Source organism: Bufo bufo, chromosome 2 (assembly GCF_905171765.1).
Source record: "Bufo bufo chromosome 2, aBufBuf1.1, whole genome shotgun sequence".
In the NCBI taxonomy this organism is placed as follows: domain Eukaryota; kingdom Metazoa; phylum Chordata; class Amphibia; order Anura; family Bufonidae; genus Bufo; species Bufo bufo.
In genome coordinates this window covers 388,434,140-388,440,139 of record NC_053390.1, presented here as the reverse complement: position 1 = coordinate 388,440,139, position 6,000 = coordinate 388,434,140, and the positions used below count along the sequence as shown (strand labels likewise).

At 42.6% G+C, this 6,000-nt stretch overlaps 1 protein-coding gene across 1 annotated transcript in view; it reads left to right on the top strand.

Annotated features, from left to right (window-relative positions):
• Positions 1-342: 342 nt before the first annotated feature.
• The window catches only part of ZNF462 (zinc finger protein 462), a 120,635-nt gene continuing 114,977 nt past the window's right edge, over positions 343-6,000 (top strand). The window contains 1 exon segment of the mRNA XM_040417208.1: positions 343-696. The gene's annotated coding sequence lies outside the window, so the exon portion shown is untranslated.

The window sequence follows — 6,000 nt, the reverse complement described above, 5'->3', positions numbered from 1 at the left end:
AGCAATCCATATTTAGGAAGCAAGCTGCTCCAGATTGCTTCCATCCTGGACTGAATGGAAGTAGTGGCTATCTGCTGTAGGTCACATTACAGCAGTGCATGAAGCCCCACCCCATGTTCCTTCAGTACAGTCCATTACATCTCAAAGTGTTCCATCTCCATGGTGCAGATGACTCCTGCATTCTAAGCACTTCACAGAGAAGCAGAAAGAAAAGTTCTTTTTTCTCCTTCCCCCATCCCCCAAGCTTAGTCCTTTCATCTCAGCCCTGCTCTACTGAATATTTCTAGCACGCGTTCCAGAGATAGGAGACATGTCTCCACGTTCCTTGCTTTTAGAAAGACTTTGTGCACCCCCTGGTGCTCTAGCGTTTTGTGTGGTTGAGATTGTCTTCTCTCACTCTCCCTCTCCCTTCTGGTTGCTCATTATTCAGAGAGAGGCAGAGACACATACGCACATACACACTCAGTGAGAGAGACGGATCTTTCAGGTCATCTGCAGCTGCAGAGAAGCAGCAGCCAGTGAAGGAGAGAGGAGGAGAAATAAAGCAAGGAAGATGGCAATCCTCCATTGCTCAGAGTAGCAGCAAGAAAGAACTCCAAGAGGAGAGCCATCATCTCTCCACCTACCTAGGCACAACGCTATTATCTGAGGGAGGAGGACAACAAGAGGCTGGAGCAGCCACGTCCAGAGCGCTCTGTAAGTGTGCCTTTCCAGTCATCTTCTCCTTAATTGCTATTGTTTGTGTCCTTATATTTGTGATGTCTACCAGGAGAATACTGGAGTTTGTCATGATCTGCGGTTTGGGGTGGCTTTTACAATACTGTAGAGGGGTGGGAAGCCTCTTTGGTGAGCTGTCTGGAGAAGAAAGGAGGTGGTGGTGGTGGATATGGAAGGAGGAGGAGAAGAAGGGCGGCTAATTAATGAATTCATTAATTGACCCCCTCCTTTACCCAGACACCCCCATGTGGTGGAGATTAAAACGAGCTTGAGGAGAAAGGCAAGGGAATAAGAAGGTGATGTTTGTTTGCACTTCTGTATATATGTGGAGTCAGGTAGTGACAGACACAGCAGGGGATATGGAACATTACAGATGGCTCGGTGGCTGCATGGCCAACATGACAGGGTGACCTCTTTAATCAGTGCATGGTTTGGGTTGTCCCCTATACCCTCCCCTTGCATATTAAGAGGTCTTCTTGGTATCCCTCCCTCATAAGCCGTGTTGACATGGAAGGTTGGATCATGGGTTGAAATATCTTGCCTATGAGGGAGGGAAGAGGTTGTTGTTTAGCTCAAGGCTTGTGCTTCTGGAGAACCTTGAAGGAGAGCAGCTAAAGCTGCTGTTCTCTCATTCCATGTACTGTATGGAAAGTACACTCTTTAGCCAGTCTAACAGAGCTGGCATGACCAGAGCTATTAGAAGCTGGAGATCCTCCTAGACCTAGCCTTTCCTGTTCTCCATTAACAGTATCTCTGTTTTGGTTTCTGTCCAGACTTTATAGCACAAAGCTGCTCCAGCTCCACCATGCTCATTATGAAGCTTCCTCATTCTGGTAACCATCTTCTCATAACTGTCTGCTAAGCTGAGTTCAACAAAGGTGCCCTAGAAATGCCGTGTTCAGCTAATGGGATTTGTATTTTCAGGAGGACCTTCAAGTAGGCAGTTTAAATTAGCATTTCTGCTCTCCCTGTGAGTTTAGAGAAGGTCACTTGAAGTTTTGAGAGGAAGTGGCTTTACTGGTTGCTGGAGGAAGCCATGGTCTGAGTGAGGTAACATAAGTCATACTGAAGTTCAACCAGAAAATGGAGGACAGAAGGCTTCAAAGTAGAGGAAGCTAATATGGAGCCTTGCAGGAAAAAACATGTTTGTGAATCATCAGCATGATGTTCTCCTGAACAGATTAAATAGATTGGTTAGATGTTGCATGTTTTCTAGATACTAATTTCTGAATTGAGTTGTATAAACCCATAAACTGCAATGTTTTTGTCACTTTTCATTCAACATGTAAGGTTGTATTTTCATTAAACCACAGGTTTTTCTTTTCTGAAAATGGATCCAATGGTTCAACAACACACTGAATTCAAGTTGTTGCCCATTTTGAACAACCCCTCCAGCTATCAGCTCTTATTCTTCTTAGAACCAGCAGTGGAGTTTGGGCTACTTTGCAATATGAAGCTCACATGGAAAGCTATGATCATCCATGAGATTTGTTTATCGCAATTACTCTTAAAGGGGTTGTCCACGTTGGACAATCCCTACTTTATAGAAGGTTTTCTAAAAAATAAGCTGAGAAAAAGTGTCACCCTGTTGAGACCCCCAACAATCAGCTGTAATCTGTGGGGAAACCTAGCAGTAAATGTTCAATTTTATTTTAGCACCACCATAAAGGAACTTAAACATTACTATGACTATGTTTCTAATCATTCTCAACATTGGCCAAGAAATGGGAATCCTATACAAAGGATAAAAATTAGTTTTCGAGCCTAGATAATCTTTTCAGCTTAGATAAAAGCGGTGGGGTTCCTACCTCACTTATTTATAAGTGCCCATCTGCCCACAAGATTTGAGACAACCACTTTAGGGACATCATCAAAGGTGCTAAGGAAAAGTACGCTAATGGATACACTTTAAGCCTTGATTAAGCCTAAAAAATGGCTTCCCTTTATGCTGTTGCAGCTGCAATAAATTCACTATGGGGCACATTTATTAAGACCAGCATTTTGGACCCCTAAGCTGGCAGTGGTTCTGCCGAAGTTATGAAGAGGGACTGGCCTCATGATAACTTCGGCTGATCCTCCGGGAGTTCTAAATGTAAGACAGCTGTTTCAGTCGTAGAAAATGGTAAATGAGATGGTCTTCCCCACCCACGCCATGCCCATAATTTTAAACCTGGCGTGAGTGGGGAGAAGTCGCATATAGGCATATTTCAGCTTAATGACCCCCTACGGATATATAGTGTACTATATACAAGGCAAACTTTTTGTTTGTTTGTCTCTTCTTAGATGCAGGCCTGTGTTGGAGGGTAACCTCTCCCTATGTTATCTATAAAGGCAAAATAAAATCTGCTGTAAGGAATCAAGCTGACAAATTACAATGTAAATTCTATTCTACTTAACTGGCCTGGCATGGCATGGCATGGCATGTTCCCTATAGGGACCACTTGAACTCCTTGCTTTCCTTAAAGGGACTAGCCCTGTGTGGGGACCTACTGGAAGTGCTCCATGGTATGGAGACTAATTGGCAATGCGTATGGGAAAACAATATGTAAAGAGGTATCTCCCAAGGAAAAAGAGTCTAAATCCAATTTTTTAACAAGCCTTGGGACATGACGAGGGAAAATAGCCAAGCCATGGATGGATGGATATTTGGTTTGGCTGTTTTGCCTTGTCATGTCCCAAGGCTTGTTAAAAAGTCAGAATTTGACTCATAGGGAGCCACTTCCACAGGTGGCGTTAGAGAAATGGTTCTCTTTCTAATGAACAGAAAAGACATGTAAGTCTTTGTGCAGGCCTGTTTTTTCTAGTTTTTGACCTAATGACCTCTCTTCAGGATAATATCAGATCAGACAGTGGTGGTTTTAAAACCCAGCATCCCAACCCATCAGTTATTTCCATTCCGTGGGGGGAGGAGGAAGCAGAAGGTTCGGTTCACTGTGTAGTTTACATCATCGGTGTACTTCACTTGAGGTGCAGTACTCTGTTATTGCCACTACACAGTGTAACAGAGTCTTTTGCTTTCGACTGTGTAGTTTTTTATTTTTTTTATTTTATGTAATGGACTTATGGTAGATGATTGTTTTTTGTCCAGATCTCTAAAAGGTGATTGATCACCGAGTAACAGTAGCTTTATGTTTATAAAAAAGATTGTATAGTGTTTTGTATATAAAGCTAATTTATTACACAATGAAGCCTTCTGCATTTTTTTATATACTATGTTTAATATGTTCACAATTTTGCAAGATGTACACTTGCTTGGCTGTTCTCGGGACTCCATAGAAATGAATGGAGCATGTTGGGAGTCATAGTTTCAACCCAGATGGAGTGCTGAAGGTTAGCCATCACTGGTCTAGGCCATCATCAATGTGCTAAACATGTCATTACTGACATCTTTCTTCATTAAGGCTATTTTAAATCAAATGGTAAAATCTACTCAAAGTTTCTGTTTGCACCTTATAAACCAACGAGTTTATTTCTATCAATAATTATTCATATTAATTCATCAATAAAGAATATTTTTTGTGCCTTGTTTTATTCATTTTCAGTGTGGACCTTAAAGGGGTTGTCTGATTCCAATACCAACATTAATTACCACTTGGAATGTGTGTAAAATAGGAAAAATACACTCAACTGTTCATTCCAGTGCTAAGGGTCCCATCCTCACTTCTTTTGGTCCTTAGTGTGATACCCCATCTGTGCTTATGTGCATTGCTGCAGTCATTTACTGGCATCAGTGATGATGTGTCCCAGAGTGGTATGTGACCCGCAGAGGCTCAGTGGTACATTCCCGGTGGAAATTCATTTTGGCTGTTGGACAACCCCTTCATAAAATATTTTATGTACTTTCATAAAGTACTATTCCATAGGCAACACTTGGGACAAATTATGCATTAGAAAGTTGCATCCTGTCAAGATTCTGCCTATAGGGCTTATGATAGGACAGTGGTGAAGATGTAGCAGAGCCCATAGATTACAAAGTTGCACCCTGTCAAGATTGCTGCTTATAGGGCTTAAGACAGGACAGTGATAAAGATGTTGGAGAGCCCATAGTGCCATAGTGTACTGCGGTATGTCTCATAAGTCCTCTTGCCTCTAAAATAGGCATCTCTCTGTTTAAACTCTAACGATATACAAAAGTGTACATTATCTCAGAAAAGTGAGTACGCCCCTCACTTTTTTGTAAATATTTTATATCTTTTCATGGGACAACACTGAAGATATGACAGGTTGATACAATGTAAAGTAGTCAGTGTACAGCTTGTATAACCGTGTAAATTTGGTGAGCCCTCAAAACAACTTAACACACAGCCAATAATGTGGCAACAAAAGTAAGTACTCCCCTAAGTGCCCAAAGTGTCAATATTTTGTGTGGCCACCATTATTTTCCAGCACTGCCTTAACTCTCTTGGGCATGGAGTTCACTAGAGCTTCACAGATTGCCAATAAAATTCTCTTCCATTGCTCCATGACGACATCATGGAGCTGGTGGATGTTAGAGACCCTGCGCTCCTCCACCTTCCGTTTGAGGATGCCCCACATATGCTCAATAGGGGTAAGGTCTGGAGACATGATTGGCAAGTCTAGCACCTTTACCCTCAGTTTCTTTAGCAAGGCAGTGGTAGTCTAGGAGGTGTGTTTTGGGCATTATGTTGGAATACTGCCCTGCAGCCCAGTTTGTGAAGGGAGGGGATCAGGCTCTGCTTCAGTATGTGCAGGCATTCATGGTTCCCTCGATGAACTGTAGCTTCCCACAGCCGGCAGCACTCATGCAGCCCTAAACCATGACACTCCCACCATCATGCTTGACTGTAGGCAAGACACACTTATCTTTGTACTCCTCACTTGATTGCCGCCACGCACGCTTGACACCATCTAAACCAAATAAGTTGATCTTGGTCTCATCAGACCACAGGACATGGTTCCAGTAATCCATGTCCTTAGTCTGCTTTTCTTCAGAAAACTGTTTTCTTCTGCATCATCTTTAGAAGAGACTTCCATATTGGAACGACACCCATGCAGACTAATTTGATGCAGTGTGCAGCGTATGGTCTAAGCACTGACAGGCTGAACTCCCACCCCTTTAACCTCTGCAGCAATGCTGGCAGCACTCATACGTCAATTTTGAAATGACACCTGGGAGGGAAAATAGCTAATTGGGCACAATTTGGCCATTTTCACTTATGGGTGCACTCACTTTTGTTGCCATAGGTTTAGACATTAATGGCTGTGTGTAGTTATTTCCAGGGCACACCAAATTTACACTGTTATACAAGCTGTACACTGACT